Below are 10,674 nucleotides of genomic sequence, written 5' to 3' on the forward strand. Positions count from 1 at the left end.
TGCACACCTACAGCCCGTGCTCCACAACAAGAGAAGCCACTGCAGTGAGAAACCCGTGCACAACAAGGAAGAGTAGCCCCTGCTCACCGCAACTAGAGAAAGCCTACGCACGGCAATGGAGACCCAATGCAGCCAAAAATAAATAAATAAATATATTAAAAATTAATTAATTAATTAAGTGGGAAAAGCACCCATCTATTTAATTACTGGCTGTGCATCATGAGGAAAATGAAATTGGACTTCTTCCTGACATATCACATTTGGTAAGTATATCTCTGATGGATGTAAGCTTTAAATGTGAAAAAAGAAGATTTGAAGACTGTATACATGAACTTAGAAAAGGGGAGAATTCTTAAGCAAATCAGAAAGCCCAGAATTTATAAAAGAAAACACAGATGTGCTTGGGTACATTAAAAATTTTGTTTCATATACTGAAAAACACCAAAACCAAAGTCAAAATCAAAGTCACAAATGACAGGTTGGAAAAAAATATTAGTAATACATATAATAGAGATGTAATGCCCTAATATACAAAGAGCTCCTACAAATTAATAGAAAAATACCCAAGAAGACAAATTTTAAGTGGGTAAGGACATGAACAAGAAATTTATAGAAAAACAAATGCAAATGACCAATAAATGTGGAAGGCAGAGTAATACAAATTAAGGCAATTATGAGATATCATTTTTCACTTAGATTGGCAAAACATTAAAGCACCAATGATATGGTAGGAACGTGAGTTGCTGCAGTCTTTAGGAATGGAATCCAGCTTTATCCATTACAAGTAAAAACATATTTATCTTTGGCTTTGAAATCTCACATTTGGGAATCCACCTCCAAGAAATAAGGACACTGGTATGTAAGTATTTATATGTGTACAAGGATCTTTGCTGCAGCTTCAATTGTGCTAAATGTCAGAGGGGAGAGGCATGGGATCTGTCAGTTAGACTTGGGGGGCTGGGCCCTGAAACAAATCTTACAGACAACATACTCTTCATAATTGATCTTCATCTTATTATTTATTATTCAGTTCCTCCTTTCCTTGCTTCTTTTCTGTTATTGCAGGTTTGATTTGTCACTTGGTAGAAATACTTAAAAATTTTTTTAAGTGAAAGTTTCCAGCAATTTTTATTTTATACTTGCTGATGTCATGTTATTTGATACATAAAAGATAACAGCTACTAAATATTAATTATAAATTATGTACCTTTTTACAATTTGATTCTTTTTTTTGAATTCTACTTTATCTAAAATAATAACTACTTTTTATTATATTTTTGTCATGTTTTCCTGGTGGCGCAGTGGTTAAGAATCCGCCTGCCAATGCAGGGGATACGGATTCGATCCCAGGTCCGGGAAGATCCCACCTGCCGCGGAGCAACTAAGCCCGTGCACCACAACTACTGAGCCTGCGCTCTAGAGCCCATGCTCCGCAACAAGAGAATACACCGCAATGAGAAGCCCACTCACCGCAACGAAGAGTAGCTCCCGCTCGCCGCAACTAGAGAAAGCCCGCGCGCAGCAACGAAGACCCAACACAGCCAAAGATAAACAAATAAAATAAATTAATTTAAAAAACCAACAACTATAGTCTCCACTTGCATTTAGTTGGCATTTGCGTCCGATTTCTTCGTCCATCTTTTTACTATTCTGTGTCACATTTAGGTTTTGGGTGCCATAGATCACATTTTAAATTCTGCTTATGGTTTCCGCTAAGATTTTTGGAAGCAGTCATTAAGCTACAATTCCCTGTTTGTCAACGATGGGGTTTAAGGAGGGAAATGTGCTTTTCTTATTGAATATGAGGAATTTAGAAAACATCTGCTGCTCCTTGTTCTTGCCAGAGCACTTGAAACACTGTAAATCTGGGTGGATCCTGAATGTAGCAGTGGACCTTGTTTTTATACAAGCGGGTGTTTTGTATTAACCTATGAGATGGAAGAAGGCAGGAAATTAGGATATTTGGCCTCATGATCTCTCATTCCAGGGGGAACCATCTCTACTGCTGTCAATCTCATCTCTCACTGCCAGCTGTGGTTCTGTCAAAGGAAGCAGGATGGGGGTTAGGAGCATGAGGTCTGGGGTCTCTCCACCAAGGTTTGCATCCTGAGTTCATCACTTACTTGGGTGATTAACTTAACACATTTAGCTTCCTAATCTGGAAAAAAAAAAAAAAAAAGGCTGGCAACAGCAGAATTCTGAATTCCATGGGGTGGTTTTGAGGATAAAATAACATAATTCATAATGCTGGCACATACTAAATGTTCATGAAATGTTAGCTGCTATTATTATTTTTATCATCATCATCTGTAAAAGGGGATTGATAAGGGGATTGATGACCTTTAAAGATCATTTCTACCAGAGCTCGACAAAGTGGCATAATAATGGTTGCTCTCTTCACCTAGAATTTTCTGCTCAGAGTTTTCCCACGGACCAAACACATGCTGGCCTGTAATGGGATACTCACAGATCTATTAATGAAGAGTAAATTTACTATCACGGAGCAGTAACTGAGACTTTCTTCAGGTGACTCATTTCTCTAACATAACTTAAGGGGCAAGTCCTTACTACCTTCAGAAAGAAAGTGTTCCACTCAGAGCCCTCTTTTCCTTAAACTCTCTTTAGCTCTTCTTCCCACTTCCTCTGAAGTCCCCACTGTTCTTAGCTCCCACTTCAGTTTTCTTGGAAAGCTCAACCTCGTTGCAGGGGAGATAGAAGCCGTAGACTCCGGGATCTTCAAACATCACCTGGATGCTAGCGCCAGCATCCTCTGCTCACGCTTTGTCAGTTTCAAAGGGAGGAGGGGGTCTAGCCTATCAGTGCAGTAGATGGTGAGTTCTCCTCTTCTGGGTTACTTTTCCCTCCAATGACAGCTATGGCCGATTCAGTCTCACACGTTCGCTCAGCATCAAGCATATTTCATCATCCAGCTCGGGGGTGAGAAAATTTTTAATAAAACAATCATATATTGAATTGTTACATATACTAGGATCTGAGCTCATTCCTTCTTTTCTACGTATTTCTGTTAAATCTTGTATGTACCACTCTGATTTTATTCCTGTGGTTTTATAATATATTTTAGTAGACAACAGAGCTAGTTTCCCCTTCGGTGCTTTAATTTTTCAAAATTGTTTAGCGATTTGTGGCAGAATTTCATGTTGACTTCTCCTATCCCCATCCAAATCCTCTATCGCCTCTTTGTTAGAGGCTGGAGAAGTGAACACTCAAGGTCTCCACCCCCAACCTCCTTTGTTGCCCCAGTTTGACAGAGGATACAGTTCTAGCCAATTAGGCTGAAGTGAGGTCTACGAGGGGAGTTTCTGGGAAAGCTTTTATTTTACAGCAGAAAGGAGGGCTGTTGCCTCTCCTTTCTGCCTCTTCCTGTCTTGAAAGCAGATATGTGGCAGCCATCTTGAACTTAAGAATCATTTTGTCAAGTTAAAAAAAAAAAGTAAAGCCAGGGGAATTTATACAGCTCTATAATAGGGTTATATTATAAAATGTCCTTTCTCTAGAGCTGTGGGGGAAATTAGGCAAATATTGGCTCAGCTCCTGAGAGTGAGTTTCATTAATTCATCCATGTAATAAGGCCTGGTTGAGTCTTTCCTGTTTGACGTATGTGAGCATAAAAAGTGAGCTTATCGCCAAAGGTTGATGGGTGTACAGATAAGGAGCGAGAAATCAACCTGGATGATGGTTTTCACTTGACACAATGACGTTCAAGTCTGGGCAGTAGACCCCTGCCTCCTGTGGGCTCTTTACAAGAGTGATTTCCCAGCAAACTGCTTGCATTTCCTGGGCTTGGATGTCTACCGGATCCCTACCCACTGAGATGACCTTTCCTATCTCAAATTGCCTTGCGTAGAGAACATTCTTTTCCAGTAAGTCCGTATGTCTTACTGGGGAGCAGGTGGCTGCAGGAACTGTGCTTGAAGCCAGTTCTGCTACCACAGGGGTCTGAGATAGGCCAAGGGGATGATGATGACATGGACACATGTGTGCTTTGAAATCAGGAGGGAAGAGGCCACTTTAGGCTGGGGGATTGGAGACGATTTCAGAACCAAAGGGGCATGTGACCTCTCCTTCTTGGAATTATGGCTAAAGTCCCACAGACCTTAAGCAATTCATCCGAAGTAGAAACAAAAACTTCTGCGGGAAAAGTGGAAATTGGATGGTGTTTGTTCTTTGTACCACAGATATCCTAGGACTTCCTGAAGTGGGTGGCTGGTAGGACCAGTGGTTGGTTCAAAGTGATTGCTAAGTTGCTTCCAAGCCAAGACCTTGAGTCATCTTCAGTGGAGCCTGGTGTCCTGGGGAAGTCCAAATCACATACTTCTCCTCTTTGTCACCAGGATCCTGACCTCCCTTCAGAGGTTTTCTGAGGGCACCCAAGACCAGTACCCACTGAGGTCTGGAGGGACAGCCTGATCTTTTAAGCTTGGGATGTAGAGGCCTGAACTTGCTCCTGGGCTAGAAAGCTCTGGTCCTAGACAGAATAATTTATTTAGGTATTCGTCTTTGTTTCCTTTGTACCTTACTCAGTATTCCAGCAGGTGACCAAGTCTTTGTGCTCCCTTGCCGCAGGGCCTAAAGAAGAAGCAGTCTGCAGGCCACCTCCCTTCCTGACTTTCTCCTTTGTCCTGAAGGATTGAGCATACAATGCTAGAAAGAGTGGCTTGAAGGATACAGTTCCTGGCTGTGAAAGAGCAAAGATTTTTCCCCAAGGGAAGAGATGGATGTCTGCAGTTTTTGTAAGTAATGGGCTCTGTGGCCCATCCTCCGTAGAACCCCAGGAAGATGACATTTCCATGTTAAGTATAGGAAGGTCTTCCGGACTCTGGCTACCGAGGCTCTTGGCCCTGGCAAAGATTTCCATGGGGCAACTGGGTCACCCAACTTTAACGATCTGTGTAAGCTTGGTCTACAGGCAACTTGGTGGAAACCATGTAGAGAAGGGGTTGCACCATAGGTCAAAGTTGGTCCGCCATGTTCTTGTATGACCTATAAGCTAACAACATTTTTTATATTTTTAAATATTTGAAAACTATCAAAAGAAGAAGAATATTATGACATATAAAAATGATATGAAATTCAAATTTCAGTGTCCATAATTAAAGTCTTATTGGAACACAACAAAGCTCATTCATTTACCTATTGTCTATGGCTCTTTTCAATCAACAGTGGCAAAGTTGAGTAGTTGTGACACAGTCCTGTCTGGCCTGCAAAACCTGAAATATTTACTCTCTGGTCCTTTACAGAAAAAGTTGCTGGCCCCTGAGGCACACCTATGCCCAGAGATGCTCCTGAATGTTTTGCTTCACATCATGACTCCTGGTCATTAGCTCTGGGAGTGGGGATGGGACTGGGAGGTGGGGAGGGAAGAGAACCTTCTCAATCTCTGAAATTTAATTTCCCGACAGCTGAATACAATAGGGCTCAGTGTCACCCCGACAGTAATTTTATGTAAAGTAGATAAACAGTATTATCTTTCTTGCACATTCAGGTTTGTGTTACAAATTCATTCTTATCTCATAGGCCTTCCTGGCTTTTGTTTCACAGATCCTGTTTTGGAAGTAACACTCATAGGTCTCTTCCATCTCTGCACATCCAAATCCTACCATCAGATTGTAACTTAAATGTTCACCTTCCTCTCCATCCCTGGAAGTCTAACTTTGTTTATTCAGCTTGCACGTCCACCTAATAACATTTTTCAGAACAAACATACTTTCAAATATCCTGATTGCTTTTCCTCAGACAGCTAGACCATTTCTCCCAAATTAAAGTTTTGTTGTGATTTCTCCATCCTGTAAATCCTCATTGGACTCTGATACACATGATCCCATTCTGGTAATTTGTGTACATTTCTTGTGAGTTTCCTGAGTTCAGGGACTGAGTCTAAGCCTGCTAAGCCATCCTGGAAAAGAATTGGCTCAACCAAGTTCAAATTCTGGTTCCAAAGCTAGCTGTGTGACCACGAACATATCATTAACATCTACGGGCCTCCGTTTCATCATCTGAAAACTTCCATTAATGCTCTCTGTGCCTAGAGATGTAAGAACTAAATGAGATAGTGCTTTGAAAGTGCTTTTTAGGAATCAGTTGCCCCAGTACCCTTTGCAGTCCAACCCAGAGCCTAGAGCACAGGAGGCCCCCAAAATTGCTGAAATTGTTTGTGGCAGTCACACTGGGAGCAAGATGAGACCCTGGCTTTGGAAACGAGCACTTTGCCCCAGCATTTCCTCTTTCTCCTGAGGGTTGTGACTAGTCCTGAGAAGCAGCAGCATTCCCTCTGACCCCCCACCTTGGTCCTCACAGTTGCATCACCACCACATGATCATAGCTGTGGTGGAACCACCCAAGAGGAGAGGAGGGGAGAGTTTGAACTGGACCAGGTGGGATCGTAAATGCCAGGGTAAGAAGGAGGCCTGGAGGGGCTCCCAGCAGAGGCGGATGAGCAGAGCTGACAAATGCTTCAGCAGATGCTACGGGCAGATGTGCAGCCACCCCTCAGCCCTTTCTGAATGCTCCAGCCTCAGGCAACCAGTCACCAGGGCCACAGCTGATAAGGTGACTTTACCAGAGGAGATGTAACAATTCCCTCTCTGGTCCTGCTTGGCCCTGGCTTTCGTGTAATCTCCTTAGGAACGGAGCCAACTCTCCTGGAGAGGCCAAAGAAATCTCAGGATGTACATCCTTCAGAGACAGGATAATTCATGATTCAAAACCCTCCGTATTCATTTATTTTAAATAACTGAGATAGTGTATGTACTTCCTCCTGCGAAACATGCTCCGTGCATTTAAAACTGAGCCCCCCTAAAACCGAGATCCTCTGCTGAGTTTATGAGAACCTCTCTATCCAAAAAGTTATTACCTTTCTTGTCCAACACCTGTTCCCCTCAAGATTGAGGAGTATCAAAAAAAGGGGTGGGGGGCTTCCCTGGTGGTGCAGTGGTTGAGAGTCCACCTGCCGATGCAGGGGACATGGGTTCGTGCCCCGGTCCAGGAGGATCCCACGTGCCGCAGAGCAGCTGGGCCCGTGAGCCATGGCCGCTGAGCCTGCGTGTCTGGAGCCTGTGCTCCACAACGGGAGAGGCCACAACAGTGAAAGCCCCGTGTATTGCAAAAAAAAAAAAGGTTGGGGGGGAATTGAAATAGAGCAGGACCCCTTAGGGCCCTCCTGGGTCCAAAAATCTTTCTGTGTCCCCCGTTTCTTATTTGTAGGAAAAAAGGCTTTCAGCCTCCTAGACCGTCCCTGAGTTCCAAAGGGCAGATTCAAACAGCTACTAATTAGAGGAGTGAGGGAATGCAGAAACAAAGGAAAGGCAGTCAAGAAACAATAGTGCAATTGCTGGGTCATATGGTAGCTCTATTTGTAGTTTTTTAAGGAACCTCCATACTGTTCTCCATAGTGGCTGTATCAATTTACATTCTCACCAGCAGTGCAAGAGGGTTCCCTTTTCTCCACACCCTCTTCAGCATTTATTGTTTGTAGATTTTTTGATGATGGCCATGCTGACTGGTGTGAGGTGATACCTCATTGTGGTTTTGATTTGCATTTCTCTAATAATTAGCGGTGTTGAGCATCCTTTCATGTGTTTGTTGACACTATTTACAATAGCCAGGACATGGAAGCAACCTAAGTGTCCATCAACAGATGAATGGATAAAGAAGATGTGGCAATGGAATATTACTCAGCCATAAAAAGAAACGAAATTGAGTTATTTGTAGTGAGGTGGATGGACCTCGAATCTGTCATACAGAGTGAAGTAAGTCAGAAGGAGAAAAACAAATACTGTATGCTAACACATATATATGGAATCTTCAAAAAAATAAAAGTTCTGATGAACCTAGGGGCAGGACAGGAATAAAGACACAGACGTAGAGAATGGACTTGAGGACATGGGGAAGGGGAAGGGTAAGCTGGGACGAAGTGAGAGTGTGGCATTGACATATGTACACTACCAAATATAAAATATATAGCTAGTGGGAAGCAGCTGCATCACACAGGGAGATCAGCTCAGTGCTTTGTGACCATCTAGAGGGGTGAGATAGGGAGGGTAGGAGGGAGACGCAAGAAGGAGGGGTTATGGGGATATATGTATACATATAGCTGATTCACTTTGTTATACAGCAGAAACTAACACACCATGTAAAGCAATTATACTCCAATAAAGATGTTATTTAAAAACAAACAAACAAAAAAACAAAACAGAAAACAATAGTGCAGCATGAAGCAGGGTCCCAGTTTCTCCTCAAGAGGTCTATATACTAACAATCTGATACAAATCTCTGAGTTCTTCTGTAAGAACTAAGGCCCCCACCCAAGTGAAGGATGGTAACTTTAGGCTGAGCACAAGCACGTGGACACCAGACTGGCTGGAACCAGAAGGCTGATGATTGAGATTATTGGAACACCACTCTTACCTCCCCACCAACCAATCAGAGGAAGATCACACACCCTGCAGACCTCCCCCCAAATTTTGCCTATAAAAACTCTTCCCCCAAAACTATTGGAGAGTTCAGGCTTTTTTTTAGCATGAGCCACCGGTTTTCCTTGCTTGGCACCTGCAATAAATTTTTCTCTGATCCAAACTCTGACTTTAGGTTTGTTTGGCCTTACTGTGCGCCGGGCACCTGAACTTGTATTCGACAACACACTTCCTTTGATCGCCTCCTTTGTAGGCTTAGATGGTCCACTTCTGTGAGCCCACTCCATCGAGGGATGTCCCCTCTGTCAGACGGGGTGGGAATCCAAGTTTGGGAGACAGGAATCCTGCTTTCTGGCTTCTTCTCTAATCCATCTTTTCCACTCTTTACTGTCTCTTTACACAATTCGAGCCTCTCACAGAGGGGCTTTGTCTGCCTGTAGGACAGCTGTGAGAGAGTCCCTGAGGGGGTGGTTGACAGTAACCAGACTAGCCCTGCACCAGTTACTTGTCTAATACCACACTCGGAAGTCCTTTTGATGGGAAGACAGGCCAGTCCTGGGAGGAGCCTTCCACCTGCTATTTTCTGCTCCCCCATAGTCATGGCCAGGGATCTCCCTGCTTCTAGGTCTGTTTGACAGACTGTGTGTCTGGATCTTCTCTCCAGACTCTCACGGCTGGGGCACAACCACTCTTGGAGGCTCTGTGTCCTGGCTCTGTCCTTTGCCTTCTGAGGGGCCATAATATGTGGTTATCCTGTCTACTGCATCTTAAATTTCTCTTCTCTGGGAGACTCCCATCAACATGAAAACATGCTCTTTTCTTTCATGCCCCCAACAAAGGAAAAGCCCTGAAACAACCCTCCTTAGACCCCACGCTCCCCCTTTAGCTGCAACTCACTTTCTCTTCTCTCCATTATGGCAAAGTTTCTCGAGAATATTGATTACCCTTGCTGTCTCCACCTCCTGACCTCCGTGCCACCTGCAGCCCGCAGCGATCTGGTTTCTAGCTGAGGCATCTATTAGCACTGCTCTTGTGAAGCTGACTTATTCAGTCCTCAGTTGATTTGATCTCTGTTGACTCCTTTGGTCTCCTTGAAACATGCTTTCCTTTGACCTCTGTGACATCTCACAGTCCTGGATTTTTCTCTTACGTCTCTGACCATTTTTTCTTAGTCTCCTTTATCAACAACGACTCCATCCAGTTTCTTTGGTTGGAGTTCCTCAGGGTTATGTCTTAGACCCACTTCTCATTCTAAACGCATTTCTCAAGAAATTGCATCCACTTCTTTGGCTTTAAATACCACGAGAGAGCTCACGTCTTACAGCAGAACTGCCCCGCTGCAGTATCTGAGGTGTTGGCTTTGATGTGGAAGATCAGGTTGGGTCAGCAGAGGCCCAGAGAAGAGAGAGAAACTGGGGTTTCAATCCATAGAACCACTGAAGAAGCAACCCAGTGAAATATCTTTCCTCATCTGAGAAAGTCACTCACTGGGGGCAGTCAAGGTGGGCTAGACTGTGATGGGGCCGGTGGGCCTGGGGACCCTTGATTGGCCTGGGGCCTCTCAGTCAGATGGGTTAACCTTAGCTCTTAAAGATATATTATCTGTATGATTCCATTTCTATGAAATATCCAGAATTGGCAAATCCTATTCTGTAGAGACAGAAAGCAAATTGGTGGCTGCCAGGGTGTAGGGGGAGGGGAGACAGGGAGTGACGGCATAATGGGTATGAGATTTCCTTTTGGGGTGATAAAAGCGTTCTATCACTAGACAATGGTGACGGTTGCACAACAGTATGAATGTACTAAATGTCACTAACAGTAGAAAAGATATATATTTTGGATTGACCCCAGAAGAAGAACCACTTTAGCTGAACCAAACCACCTAGACCAGGGATGAATTCAAGCGCAGCTGTGACACGTAGGTAAGGAACTGTACACTGGAACTGATTCTTCCCACCAAAACGATTGAAAACGACAACTTGCCCTAAGATAGCGTACAGAATGTGCTATTCTATAAGAGAGCTAGGGGATTTCTAACCATGTTAATTCACAGTGAACCACAGGTGGGTAGTGTGACAGTAGGATACAGGTCTAAAGTTGAAAGATACACTTTTTTTTTCCAAGTCTATATTTCCGTGACTATATGCTGAAGTCAGATCTGATGGTTCAGTGGAGCATTCTGGTAGCCTGATCTGAGGTTGGGGAAGGAAGCTGGTTTGAACTATTTAAGGCCTTAAGAGCTGGC

General features: G+C 43.6%; 1 long non-coding RNA gene across 1 annotated transcript; it reads left to right on the top strand.

Annotated features, from left to right (window-relative positions):
* The first annotated feature begins 4,382 nt into the window (after nt 1-4,382).
* LOC137226984 (uncharacterized) lies at nt 4,383-5,758 on the top strand. Its single transcript, XR_010944640.1, has 3 exons — nt 4,383-4,508; nt 4,585-4,751; nt 5,259-5,758. It is a non-coding gene; the product is annotated as an uncharacterized lncRNA (long non-coding RNA).
* Nucleotides 5,759-10,674: the final 4,916 nt, after the last annotated feature.

The sequence above is a fragment of the Pseudorca crassidens genome, chromosome 7 (assembly GCF_039906515.1).
Source record: "Pseudorca crassidens isolate mPseCra1 chromosome 7, mPseCra1.hap1, whole genome shotgun sequence".
Taxonomy (NCBI): domain Eukaryota; kingdom Metazoa; phylum Chordata; class Mammalia; order Artiodactyla; family Delphinidae; genus Pseudorca; species Pseudorca crassidens.